This window comes from Podarcis cretensis, assembly GCF_951804945.1.
Source record: "Podarcis cretensis genome assembly, chromosome: 3".
Taxonomy (NCBI): domain Eukaryota; kingdom Metazoa; phylum Chordata; class Lepidosauria; order Squamata; family Lacertidae; genus Podarcis; species Podarcis cretensis.
In genome coordinates this window covers 82,151,670-82,166,419 of record NC_137172.1, presented here as the reverse complement: position 1 = coordinate 82,166,419, position 14,750 = coordinate 82,151,670, and positions in this window count along the sequence as shown.

The following is a 14,750-nucleotide window of genomic DNA, read 5'->3' as shown; positions in this document are numbered from 1 at the left end:
GGACCCCAAGGGTCTTCTAGTCCTGCAATGCAGGAATCTCAACTAAAACATCCACCACAGATGGCCATCCAACCTCTACTTAAAAACCTCCAAGGAAGAAGAGCCCACAACTTCCCCAAGGGAGACCATTCCACTGTCGAATAGCTCTTACTGTCAAAAAGTTCTTCCTGGTGTTTAGTCAGAATCTCCTTTCTTATAACCTGAAGCCATTGGTTCAAGTCCTACCCTCCAGAGCAGGAGAAAACAAGTTTGCTCCATCTTCCATGTGACAGCACTTCAGATATTTGAAGATGGCCACCATATCTCCTCTCAGTCTCCTCTTTCCTAGCCTTAACATACCCAGCTCCTACAACCTTTCCTCATAAGGCTTGGTTTCCATTATGGTATCTTGTTGGAGTAGAGGCCTTAATGTGAACCCAGGATCTGCTGGTATTTCCCTCCTTCCCTGATTGCTGGCGATGATGGTGGAAGAAGAGGTCCCACTACAAGGGTGAGAAACTCTGCAGGCCACGTGTCTGTAGTGGGCAGGGGTGGAGGAGCAATGGTTGTGGAATGTGCTACATTCCAGCCAAGCAAAAAGACCTCTCCATCCACCAAGCATTCTCAGAAGTCAAGGACCATTCCAGCCAGGCAAAATATCTCGCAAGGAGCACATAGAGAAGGGCACCTGGAGGGTATGTCCTGAGGAGATGGTGTAACGTAGGGGCTAGAGAGAACGGCCTGAGGCTCCCCACCTCTTGCCATACTACTTTGTATTTGCCTGCTGGATTAATGGTTGATTCTGACATTCAGGATTGAACATTTGTAGCTTCCATGTGGTCCCATCCTATGCTCCTCTGACACAACATAGGACTGCAGAGACCCTGTGGGACCAGCAGGATCACATGGGAAAAGTCCAGCCCCGACCATGAGGAAAAACAACAACAAAGAGTCTTGGGGCATCTGTAGGAATGGATTTATTATAGCATAAAGCCTAGGATATAACATAAAGCCTACAGCCCCCTTCATCAGATACAATCTTGCTATACACTGAAATAAACCCAAACAAGAATTCTCAACAACCTTGACCCACAAATCCCTTTTCTTTGCTTGCAGCCAAATCGGCCTCTTCAGATAATAACTACTGGCCTCTTGTCATCAGCAGTGAATTCTGTGGAATGCAGATGAGTAAAGATATCTCCCGCATTTCAAAAGCATGCTTCAGACCACTGGCCTTCAAATGGCGGGCCAGGACCCACTTGTGGATTGTGGCCTAATCCAAGGTGGGTCACTACCACCATGCAGATATATGTTAAGAGATTGAGAAATGGGTCCCTTAATGCATGTTTTGGTTAAAAGTGGGTCCTGGGTCTGAAAAGGCTCAAGACAACTTAGAAGCAGGAAACTGACATTTCTTTCATATCTTCCCTCCCTCCCTCTCTCCCTCCCTCTGTGTGGAGAATCTGACCCAGAATTCCAAGTTCAAATATTGAGGGCAAATCCCTAAGAGCATTGGACGACTCATTCTTGGGTGGGGGACAGTAGAGAGGGGAAGATTAGAATAACCTGAATTTCTTAAGCCTTTTTAATATCATAGCTGTTTGGCTAGATGAAGGCCTTCAGATCATCTGAAGCTGAAAGGGAAGAGAAGGAAAATGCAAGATCAGATCTTTGGGGTTTTTAAAGCCAATTTGCAACTCTTATGGAATTAAAAAGATGCTGATGAGCTCAGTTCGACAAGGTCTATGTTGGGAACAGGGAAAGCCTAAGTGAAAGTGACAGGGCTGGGAATAAAGTGTGATGTCTTCACCACCACGCATTAAGCTTTCAGCTCACACTCTTAAATCTTTTGCCTATAAATATTAAATAATTTATTGGTGTCTGGATTTTCTGCTGTTTTTTTAAGGACATGCTTCTATATTGGAGATAAGGTCTATGCCTGAGCCCACACCTTCCTCCACACACACACACACACACAATCTTCTTTCAATGAGCAAGGAAAATGGCTTCATCCCAGATAGTGTCAGCTCTGTAAGACCTTTGCACATGCTCAGTTCCTTGGTGACTTGAAATGGATCTTTCATAATGCCATACTTGTCAGGTGACATGAAAAGCATTGCCTGTGGCATTTGATACACACATTACAGTAATGGCTCAATGCAGGAGCTACAAACTTTGCCTCAGTGGGCAAATGTTTGCATTGCTGCCTTACCACCTCTCTCCCTCTCTTGGAGGTGTGTGTCCTCTTTCGTGGCAGCAGTGTCACTTATTGGCTGCCTGTGATGTGTAACATCATTTTTTTTGAAAGTGCTGCCTGTTGCATTTACATTGGGCAGAAGTGGTTCCTAAACTATAAGTTGCCACTTAGCCGGTGAATGCCAGCGGCAGGGGAACAAGAGCAGAAGAGTGGTGTGCTGTTGCACTCATGCTCCACTTGCATGCTTCTCATGTTGACCACTGTGGGATGTGGTATGCTGGACTAGATGGACCTTGGGTCTGACCCAAAAGGGTGGTTCTTCTGTCCCTAAGAGCAGCCACTTTAGCCCAATGTAGCAAAAACATCCAGCACTGAATTAAACAGAGAAGGCATAGTCAATGTGGTGGTGCTTTGCAGAAGACATTGAACTCCAACTCCCATCAACCCTACAGCGGCGTGGTTCATGGTCAGGAATGATGGGAGCTGCGGCCTAACGAATATCTGGAAGGCACCATATTGGTTACACCTGAAATAGGTTCTTCACCATAGAAGCACCTCATGCATTAATGTTTCAGGTGCCACGGGAGTCCCTGAGGTGTGTCCATAGCCAGTTGTTTAGTTTCTCCCTCTGACTTGGCGTGAAAAGAACAGCAGCTGATCTGCATGCTTCACCTGACAGAGAGATGCATTTGAACTGTATGCCTGCGAGGTCACTGTGCTGAGCTTGAGGCACTGGAGGAAGGGAGTTGAGAAACATCCAGTGCCCTGCCTTTGGTATAATGAGCCCCAGAATCATTACTCCGTGCCTGAAGCAGCCTCTTGTTTACTAAAACACCCTCTTCTGAATGTTAAATACCAGCCTCGGTGCTCTGAGACTTGAAGACACAAAAACAAATCTTGATTTCTTAACCAACACATGCAACACAGCAGCACTTTTAAAAAAGTTTTCTTTTTCTTTTTCTTTTTGCACTCATCGGAATAATCACCGACTGGTTCATAGTCAACAGCATTTAATAAGTCACCGAAATGCTTAAATTAGAAAATGATGCTGCTTCATCTCTCAACAGGAAGCTTATTAGAGCTTGTGTTGATTTGTAGTATACAAAAACACAAGAAGTGGAAAGGGACTGGAGGCTTATACTTTATTCATATTAACCAGCCCACTCCCAGGGTGCTCGGCAGATAATGCCCTAACTGCAAAAGTGCCACGCAAGATGACACGCCGGAATCGTCAAACATGAGGAGAAATTGACCCTGTGCTACAGCCCACTTTTGGCTTAATAGGAACAGCTGGTCAGTGAAGCGTTTGCTCAAAATTTAACAAGGCTTCAACACCAAGAGGCATCTGCCAATAAATCAAAAGGGAGAGCCCAGCTCAATGAGATTTAATTTAAATTCATATCTGAGGCTGACAGACGAGAGCTTCATTGCTCTTCCACAGGCCTCAGAAAAGAGTGGCATTGGCTCTGGAAAGGCATTTTGTTTTCTGTAAAGCAGTGCAACCATCTAGAGGGTTCAGAACATGTATGACGAAGACTACTGAGAGAGTGGGAAAGAGAGAGATGGAAAGACCTAGTGCAAGAGGACTGGCCCTATCAAGACCATGGACACATTTGCCACGGCTGTGGTTGCATGAATAAACCACATCAAGTGGGACACAAAACAATATTTAGAGCTGTAACAGCAACTTGAGATACAGATGGGTCTATCCAGTATTATGGTATCCTTCCCAGAAGGAAAGGAAATAATAGTTACTCCAATGCTGGATTAAAGTAATGGGAGGAACTCAGTGCTGAAGTACAGCTCAGGGTCTTGCCTTATCAAACCTATATACCCCATCCTGTCTTACCTATAGTCTCAGGTTCCTATAGTCATGTAGGGAGGACTAGCTTGGTTTTCATCCACACCAGAGCATTTTAGCACTGCTGAGGCACTGCCTTTCCATAATCAGCTGGAAACGGAGTTAAAAAGGAGCTATGGAGAGATTTAAGAAAGCTATCATAAGCAGCAAGTTCAGTTCCAAAATTCTGTACTAGGAAGATCTTGCACACATACGCACACGTGCAATGCAACACAATGCAATGCAACACGACACATAAAGGTAAAAGGTAAAGGTACCCCTGCCCGTACGGGCCAGTCTTGCCAGACTCGGGGTTGGTGCGCCCATCTCACTCAAGAGGCCGGGGGCCAGCGCTGTCCGGAGACACTTCCGGGTCACATGGCCAGCGTGACATCGCTGCTCTGGCGAGCCAGAGCCGCACACGGAAACGCCGTTTACCTTCCCGCTGGTAAGCGGTCCCTATTTATCTACTTGCACCCGGGGGTGCTTTCGAACTGCTAGGTTGGCAGGCGCTGGGACCGAACGACGGGAGCGCACCCCGCCGCAGGGATTCGAACCGCCGACCTTTCGATCGGCAAGCCCTAGGCACTGAGGCTTTTACCCACAGCGCCACCTGCGTCCCTCCGAACACGACACATACACATACACAAATCTTTCTGCCTCAGGCCCGACATTCCCCATGATTGATTTCCTTCAAGCAGCCATGGATGAGAATTCAACAACACACAAAAGAGGCTTCCACCACTCCACAGTCTTTTACAACTTGGGAAACCAGTGAAACAGAAACACAATTGTATAATTGCACTAGATCGGAACCCCTTGTCTGGAGCATACTGAACATAACAGTTAAGCCAGCCTTACTTTTATAAACCTCATTATCTGTTTATTTTGGTACCTTTATACCCCCCCCCTTTCTTCTCTTATGGAAGATGGCATACAGGACGTTCCCACATGGTCTCCCATCCATGCATTGGGCCAGACCCAGACCTGCTTAGCTTCAGCAGGCCAGCTGGTGTCATGTGCTCATGGACCATGCCCAAGATGAGACCGTGAGCACAGATCTGTGCGGTGAATAAAGCCCTGCATCTGCTTATACAGTGGTACCTCGGGTTAAGTACTTAATTCGTTCCGGAGGTCCGTTCTTAACCTGAAACTGTTCTTAACCTGAAGCACCACTTTGGCTAATGGGGCCTCCTGCTGCCGCTGCACCGCTGTTGCATGATTTCTGTCCTCATCCTGAAGCAAAGTTCTTAACCCAAGGTAATATTTCTGGGTTAGCAGAGTCTGTAACCTGAAGCGTATGTAACCCGAGGTACCACTGTATACAGAATATGCTCCTGCCCTACCCAGAATATGCTCCGGCCATCATTCAAAATCAGTTACAGAGCTAGATGAAGCAGAAAAGCAGAGGGTTTTGTTTCTCGGTGCAATGTTATGAAGGGAGTAGCTGCACAAAGTTTTCCCTCCCATGCCTTCCTGGGCGGCGTAGGGTCCAAGATTTCAACAGGGTGAGCGACAGTGGCCGCAACATTAAATTAATCCATATTCACTGTTTCAGAGACTTCATTTTCAGCATGACCGCCTTTGTTTGACTTCCTTGCCAAGATGCTCTCGGGCAAATCAAGTGTATTTGATAGTCCAAAGAACGGGGAAGCTCTCAATCTCCCGAGCCACTGAGCAGCAGAGAGGGAGGGAGGGCTCACATGGCACATTTCAAGGGATGCAGGTGTGATAAAAAGGAAGTGGGCTAAATTATTCTGCTCGACCAAGAGACAAAAACAGTTTAGCAGTGGTTTCATGCTTTGTGGAAATCTCTACGTATGGACAGGGGTTTTGAAAACGAAAAGGAAAGGAAGTCGTTTCTCAACTGCGCTTCTGCTCTGACAGACTCTAGCTCAGCTTCTGCCATCAACAAGTTTCGGTGGCATACTTGACAGTAGGTGAAGTTTGATGACTCATTGGACTGGCATTCAGCTCTGTGCTACATGGCAGGAGGGGAAAATTTAATTTGCTACTCGTGCGAACAAAAGCAGGCGACCCTTTGCCGGAAGGCCTCAGTTACCATCCGATGGCAAACAAGCAGGTTGGGGGCCATTGTGCAATAAGGCAACCTGCCAGTCAAAAAGCAAACAAGGAAAAATGACAATAAAGTTTATACCGCAAGAAACCCGTGAAGGAAGGCTGCTCACAAGTCATACAAGATGGGTCTGTGGTGTCGGGGAACAAATTTGTTAAGAGTATGGTGAATTTTGGCTGAAATCCTACAACCTGCTATTCTCACTACCTCTGCTATTTCAGTGAGTTCTTTTTATGTCTGTGTAACTGGCAGGTCTAGGTAACCAATTGTCTCACTGTGGAAATTGCTAGTAGTAACACAGGGAGTTGCCTTATGCAAAGCCAGACCATTGGTTTGTCTAGGTCAGCATTGTCTACCTAGACCAATGATTCTCAACTGGGGCTATATGCTCCACCCTGGTGGCAATTTAACAAATTTCAGAGGGCATTCAGAACTTGAAGGGGAGCAAATGGGGAACATTTGGGATTTTGGGGAGCTGCTTCTCTCTGGAACATAGGCAGCTTCCTTGCACTGAGCCAGACCATTGGTCATCCAGCTCAAAAGCGAAGCAATGTGTACAAAAACGCATATGCTAGCTTGAAGTATGCATAAAAATACATATGTAGAATGTGTATAGTAGGAGACATTCACTCTAAATGCCGGTGAATTTTCATGAGGAGCTCTGTATTTAGGTATTTATTTTTTAAATGAATACTGATGTGGAAATGCAGAGGGCCTGAGACTGGCAAAACCAGACACTGAGAGAAACTGAATTTGACAGACTTGTCTATCCCTATTCACAGGTCACCTGAGGCCAGTATGAGGATTTCTTACGATTGATCTTTTCCTTGTTGAATGGTCGTGAATTGAAGACAGTCCTCCCCCCCCACCCCAACAGAAAAAAACAACAACAGCTGCCATATGGCCGGATTTGAGAGCAGCAACCAAAATAACACAGGGCTGATGGTGACACTTGATAGTGCAGTTTATTCTTAAGATGGAGGCATTTTTAGTTGTTTTTCCTCTGCATTTATTTTTGCATATGGAATGAGTCGTTTGATGCACTTGATAAAATCAAGGACAATTAAACTAAATTGAGCTTTAATTTCAGACTGAGCACATACTTTTGCGACTGAGCGTTCCCTACTGCAAGATCAGATATCGCTGATGAGCTGCGCACACCAAAATGTGGATGCCAGAAGAACAACACCAGGCGGAGGCGGGGGGAGAGAGAGAAAATATGAAGAAGGGCCTGAATTGTCCTGACTTCCAAGGTGGACTTATATAATAATGCACCAATGAAGAAAAGAATAAAACCCCAAGTGGGTTTTTGTTTTGTTTTTATGATACAGAAGGTCAAATAGTCGTTACGGCAACCACTTGGATTCTGATTAAAGTGCTAAGTGATCCAGCTGTCACCGAGTGCTATAAGGATTGCATTCTCTCAGCAACAGCTCATGGAGGAGCCATTCAACTTCAGGCTGCGTCAAAGCCTTCCAAATAAACAAAGCAAGTGAACACATTATTGAAAGCAGGCAGGGAAACACACCAGGCACACCTGCACCATGCATTTAAAGCACGGTCCTAGCACTTTAACTGTCTTGGCCCCCACAAACAATCCTGGGAGCTGTAGATGTTAGGAGACACTCACACCGCACTCCCCTCACATAACTAACACTCAGGCCCTCTTCCCAGGGAACTCTGGGAATTGCAGCTCTATGTGTGAAATAGGGGTCTCCTAGCAACTCTCGGAGCCCTTGACACCAGGATACTTTGAGGGAAGCTATGAATGTAATCGTACTTTAATTGAATAGTGCTGATGAGGACACAGACATACTTACCTGGCTAATTTTTCAGTGGACCTTAATCCACCTGCGATCCCTTCCCTCACCCTTTCTTCCTCTCCACCCCACCCCACCCTAGAGCTTTTATTCCCTCTCCAAGAGGGGTAAGCAAGCGTTTCTCTGTGAAGCTGATGGACAAAACATTCTTCCATACAAAAGCGCTGCAGTTTATATCAGATGTTCTGCCTCCATATTAACTCCAGCTGGCTGCCAGTTCTGAAGGCTCTGCTGCTCTGGTGGCTTTTCACACAAGCCCTGATCCAATTGGCAGCACCATACCTGGGGCTATCTGCATTTAGGTGTGTTTTGATCCTGTGATTACTTTTAAATCATTCTCTCCCCCTGCCCACGCTCCCTCTCTCTCTGCCTGCCTCTCTCTCTCTCTCTCTCTCTCTCTCTCTCTCTCTCTAACACACACACACACACCCATACACACACAAAAAGTCTGGTTGGAAGAACAAAGCCTTTTTGGAGTGAAGAGCTGAGAGAATTGCTTGCAAAATGTGCTATTTGAGAAGGGACAGTTTTGAGCTAATGGCTCTCTCCCTCTCAAAAAAAGATGCTTTCAAGAACCAAATCATGGTAAAAATGGGCCGAACAATGGAACCTCTTTACCCTGGCATTAGCAGACATGAATCAGTCAAAGATCCATTACAGCACATAGACACAATATCAAACTTTTTTCCCCCCAGAGGTTCTGGATCTATTAAAATAAAAAATCTGGAAGAGCTAAAAAGGCATCTGAGCCTATTGAGCCCTAGTGTATCATTTAATTAGAGACCACACCGAGCCAAGGAAAAAAAGGATTTCACATCCATCAAAACCGCCTGTTATCACAGGAAACCACAATGTCAGATGTTGTACAGCTTAGAAAAATTAATAAATCAAACTCTTTTATTAAGTTGCTCTGCTCAGTTTATGAGCCATATATCTAACATTCCCTCTTACAGCACAATAGCTAGACGTTCGGAAGGTAATTATTCACATCATTTTTATCTACTCAAGAATAATTTAAGAGAAAAGGGGCGCAAGAGCAACTCACGAGTTTTGTAGAACAATTTGCCCACTATTAATGCCACAAAGGATTGGGACTCATTTTTTCCCTTTCTTTTTTTTTAATCCACAATGAATATTTATTATTACTATTTATTGAATTTCTATCCCACCATTTTTCTCCAAGCAGCTGAAGGTGGCATACACTGTTCTCCTCCTCATTTAATTCCTACATGAACCCTATGATGTAGGTTAGGCTTGGAGGCAATGACTGCCCCAGGTCATCCAGTGAGCTTCACAGCTGAGTGGGAATTTGAACCCTGGTCTCCCAGGTCTTATTCCAATACTAACCACTAAACCACATAGGCACTCAGGCACAGAGCAAGAACGTCTTTGGTTTTCAGAGGCATATCTTTATATATATAAAAAATAGGGTCCAATCCTGTATCTGAGGGCCTTCAGAATTTGGCAAATGCCCTGAAACACCCATGGAACACCACATTACCATCCCAAGGCTTCATTTTTATGAACTATGGAGAGATTTAAGAAAGATATAGTGGAGGAGAAGTCAATTGGTGCCTTCCAGAGCTTGATGGTCTCCAACTTCCATTAGCCCTAGCCAGCATGACCAGTGATCAAAGAAGATAGGAGATATAGTCCACTTAACTTTGCACTGTGTGAATAGGTAGTTTCTTTTGTCTGAACTGAATCTCCCAAAGATTCAGCTTCATTGGAGTAATAGTATTATGAGAGAGGGAGAAAATATTCTCTCTGCCTTCTTTCTCCTTACCATGCCTAATTTTATACACCTCTATCATGTCCTATCTTAGTCACCTTTTCTCTAAACTATAAGACTAAAAAGTCCCAAAGCCTTTCTTCATAGGGGAAATGTTGGTTGTATGTGCTTTCCTATAATAATAATAATAATAATAATAATAACAATAATAATAATAATAATAGGAAAGCACATACAACCAACATTTCCCCTATGAAGAAAGGCTTTGGGACTTTTTAGTCTTATAGTTTAGAGAAAAGGTGACTAAGATAGGACATGATAGAGGTGTTATTATTATTATAATTATTATTATTATACCCCACCCATCTGGCTGGGTTTCCCCAGCTTACAGTACATATAAAAACATAATAAAATGTCAGATATTAAAAAAACTTCCCAATACAGGACTGCCTTCAGAATACCCCGCCTTCCCTTCCACCCTGAACATGTATTCTATAGGGCAGCCATTCTACATATATAGCAGCAGCACCTCTCTACCCCAAGTATAACATTTCTATGTAAAAAGAAAATATGATGCAAGTCAGGCGGTTAAGGTCTTGCAAGTGAAATGCTAATGTCATCAGCCTTTGGAGCATGAAAATGCAAAAATGTAACAAAGAAAGGAGTCTTCCTTTCTTTCAACTTTCTCATATATATTCAGTCCAGGTACTACAGTGATCTCTGTATAAAAGGACAAGTTGTTATGATGAGTGTCAGAAGTGTGAATGAGCTCTAACACAGATGCCACTTACAATTTTCAGGTATGGTTTTGAATGAAAGAACAGGAGCCCAAGTGCCAATTCAATAAGGAGTTCCTCTCTGTCCATCCTGTTGTCCCTCATAGGTAAAGAGGCACAAGTGCAGGACAGGGGCTGAGTATATTTCTTAAATTTCTAAGCCATGTACTCCATGACAGTTGCAATAGAAAATATACATGACCAGCACCATCCCCATAATATTCTCCTATCAATTCAAATAATCATTTCATATCAATTATCAGCACTCATTCACTTTATATTGCCACCCATCAATCATGATTCCCTGGTCAGCTTACTAAGATAATACTAAAAATATAATACAGAATTATTAAAATCAGAAAGAAAGTTATTTTTAGAATTATTAAAAGTCAGAAAGAAACAGCTAACATCTTCCCTTGCAGCAGAGGCAGTATACACAGTTCACAGTCCAGATTTGAAACAAAACTAAAAATATAAGAGCGAACAAATACATTTTCTCCTGGCACTGAAAAGACCAGAGAGACAGTGCTTGCTAAGGCTTTCTGGCGAGGCTGTTCCACAGCCTGAAAAGGTCTGCTCTTTAGCCGACACTTGCCAATATACAAGCTGTCCATCATTATGAAGGTAGGAAAGAGGCGGCGCTAGCTCACACACCCTTTGCTAGAGCTCTATGATGGATCCCAGTAGTGAGGGGACCCTTAGGACAATGAACACAGGATCAACTGAGAGAGCATTGGGGAACCGCAGCGGCTAAAGAATGCAAATTCACCATGTTCTTAAGCCCCACCCCGAAGGAGCCCAGAGGCCACCAGGAAATGGGAGACTTCTCTTGGGATCAATTAAGATGCAGGACTTTGTGCCCTGTCAGCTTAGAACACAACTTGTCCTCGTTCTTCATCTCTCCCATACAATGAAGGGCATTCACCTGCATAGGAATATGATAAAGGAAAAACCAAACTGTACTGTTTCCCATTTAGAGCAGGGGTGGGAAACATCAAGCTTAGGAGTCAAATGCAGCCCTCCAGGCCTCTCTCTATGGGCTTTGGGATGCTCTTCAGGCCATCACCCTTCTGCCTCAAGCACATTGTTCACCAGTCCTGCTGGGGAGTGTCAAAAAATAAGCCTCATGGGCAGTGCTTTTTTCCTAGAAAAATAAGTGCCAGTACTCACCCTGAGGTTGTTACAGTAAGTACCATACTTTTTAACAACAAAAAAGAAGTGCCGGTACTGTGTACCCTTTAAAAAACACAGTTTATGGGTTTCATTAAGCAGCTTCTTTCTTTAAGCCCTCTCTTAAGATAAAGTTGACCTGGCAACATCTCCCATCTTCTCGAGGAGCATTGTGGCTTGAGTCAGAATTTTCTGCATCGGGTCCAATAAAAGAAAGCACTACAAGCTTTAGGGCAGAAATGGGGCTGTTCTGGGGACCTCCCCATGTCGTTGGACTCAAACTACCATCAGCCCCAGCTGGCATGTCCAATGGTCAGATATGATAGGAGTTGGAGCCCAGCATCTGGGGGGGCCACAGATTCCCCAAACCGTTAGGATTGCCATACGTCCTCTTTTTCCAGGACACATCCTTCTTTTCAATGGGTAGAGTTGTCATAGCGATCCATAGTTAAAAGTAGAAGCCAGGAAACGTGTCCTCTTTTTTTGCTCTTCAAAATATGGCAACCCTAAAGTGCCTCCCTTAGAAGGAAATAATCTCTTTCTGCTCCAAGCCCCACTGACATGAATGGGAACTGTACAAAAACACAGCTTGAGCAGTTTCCATGCATTGCAATGGGGCTTGTGCAGGAGAAATGCCTGCAGGATGCTGCACAGCTTAAAGCATGAAAAGAATATTCCCTTTTGATCTTCACCCTACAATATTTTTGGACTCCTTCTTTCTGATCAAAAGAGCTGTAAGAAATCTGCCCTACCAAGAACTCAGTTTGCTCCATGGTCTCAGATGCTGTTGCTATCTCTCTATGCAAACACAAGCAAAATGTTTCCAGTCACCCAGAGACTGGCTTGATGGTCTCATCTGCAAACAGCAACTTACGAATACAGGCTAAATCAATGGCAAATGAAAATATTTTGCAAGGGAAAGTCTGATGGAAGAATCAACATCTGAATTAAGAGCTTTTCAAGTGTGTCAAAAGAAGAGAATATGAACATGAATAGAAATGGGTGGCAGAAAAGGAGACTTAGGAGCCATGGATAACTAGCAGCTCAGAGTACAGTGAAAGAGGGATTATTGCTTTGGGGTTTTCTTTTTCCTAAAGAACCAAGAGAGCAAAAATATAAGGCCAACTAGATATCACTGAAATTTGCAGCCATTGAGGCTGTCAAGATATTAAATTATACAGGACACACAGGCAAGGCTGGAATATAACCTTCTGCCAAAGATTTGTTTAAGAAACATCAAAGCAGCTAAATTTAATCACATTGAGCTTAGTCTGGTATTCTCTTTCATTTTCAGCAAGTTTAGAAAATTAATAATGTTATTGGCAAACATTTATTCATATCAGCCATGCTACAACACTAGCCTGCTTACAGTTGGAGGCCTTTGCAAATGAATATTTTAGCCACTTTCTGCCCAATTTGGAATGAAGATGTGTGTGCTTCTGACAGATAAGAAACCAGCAGCAATGGGGGGAAATTACACTTATGAAAGCACACACCAGGATCGCCACTGAAATCTCCCTTGAATCAAATCAATTTTTTCTTTTTCTTTTTTAAAGTCTTTTCAAACTGCCACTATGCCATGGAGACCAAGTCTCAAAGTTCTGAGTACCCATCCAAATAATGTATTGTACTAAATGACTTCCTCCATGGATCTAAGTGAATAAATTATAGAACTTCAATCACCCTTGACTATGACAGCAGTCTTTCCCCCAACATGTGAGGGTGGGGACCCAGCCCCTGGCAGGGGTGGACTTTGGTGATGTCCTAAGCAAGGACAAAAAATGCTTTTTAAATGAATCTCTCAGTAGGTACTTGTATAAATATAGGTGTGGTGGTGATCAACATTTTGCACCCCCTTGGCTTGGTGCCCAGTGTAGGGGAAACTACACTGAGATTAGCTGCCCCTGGCCAGTCTCAGATGGGCTTTATCTTCCTCTGCCCTCCCTCTTTTGGTATCAGCACATCTCTCTCGCTCACTTTTCTTGTGCAGACCACTGCCTAAAAGAAGCCACCAGCTGCAGGAACAAGCACCAGCCCTTTAACAAGGCAGATGCAGCACTCCGGGGTGAGGTGGGGCTTTCATCTGGACTTAGATTGTAAAGCTCTGCCAATTGCTTCTCAGGCAACATGGTCCTGAACCAAGTTCCTCCCCTTCTTTTATCTTCCTCTGTTACACAACCGCAGGCCTACTGGGCTACATCTTGCTTGGCCCACCACTTCCTTTGATGGTGGACATCATACTGGATCAAAATACATTTCTCCTCTTCTTTTCATGATGTACCAAGTTTGCGTAGTCTTGGCTGAAAGGAAAGGCAATGATACCAAAAGGAGCAAGAACATTTAAAAACTGTGATGGTGATGGTAGCAGTGCCCTAAGCTTCTTTCAGTCACCAGCTTTGACTTAACACATGTTGTGCTGCATACTTATGGGGCTTGTTGCATTTCAAAATTATTCCAATGTTTTAAGCAATGGTATGGTACTAGTTTATTGGGTCAACTGTATGATTTTCCAAAGAATTTACACCCTACTAATTATTACAGCACCTTGCACACCCTAAACCTCCCAGGCAGCACCCCCAGGCAAAGAATGAAGGGGGTTCATTACCTACAGAGAGAGAGAGAGATACATCTGAGTGCTGTCCATTGTCCTGCGCTTGTAGAAAAGGGAGAGATCATACATTTCAATAAAGACATAAAAGAGGCATGAGCATCAATAGATGCTATTTTACGTACTTGCAAATTAAGCTCCAAAGTTTAATATTGTTCTGCCACTGATTATTTTTGCAGAACACCAGCAGAGGCACACTCATTCATGTGAATAAGTACTAACTGCCTACAAAATTACCATTGATTTGAAAGAATTGATTTCTCTGCACCAGCAACGCATTAAATCTTTTTTTAAGGAATACATTTTCTGTGGAGCAGAAAGCAAAGTGTAAGTTGACTTAAAAAAAATAAAAAGACTCAATTGTCTTCTGTTTGAATGGCCTCCTCCCCTCCCCTCCGCTCCCCCCCCCAACACACATTTATCTTATTTAATGGCTATTTTATTGTCATGTATTTATTTTCTTGTGAGTGAAAATTTATTAGATTCACAAATTTGAAGACCAGAGGACCAACAAGGCAAAGACAATCCACATGCAGAAATAGGAGCTAGAT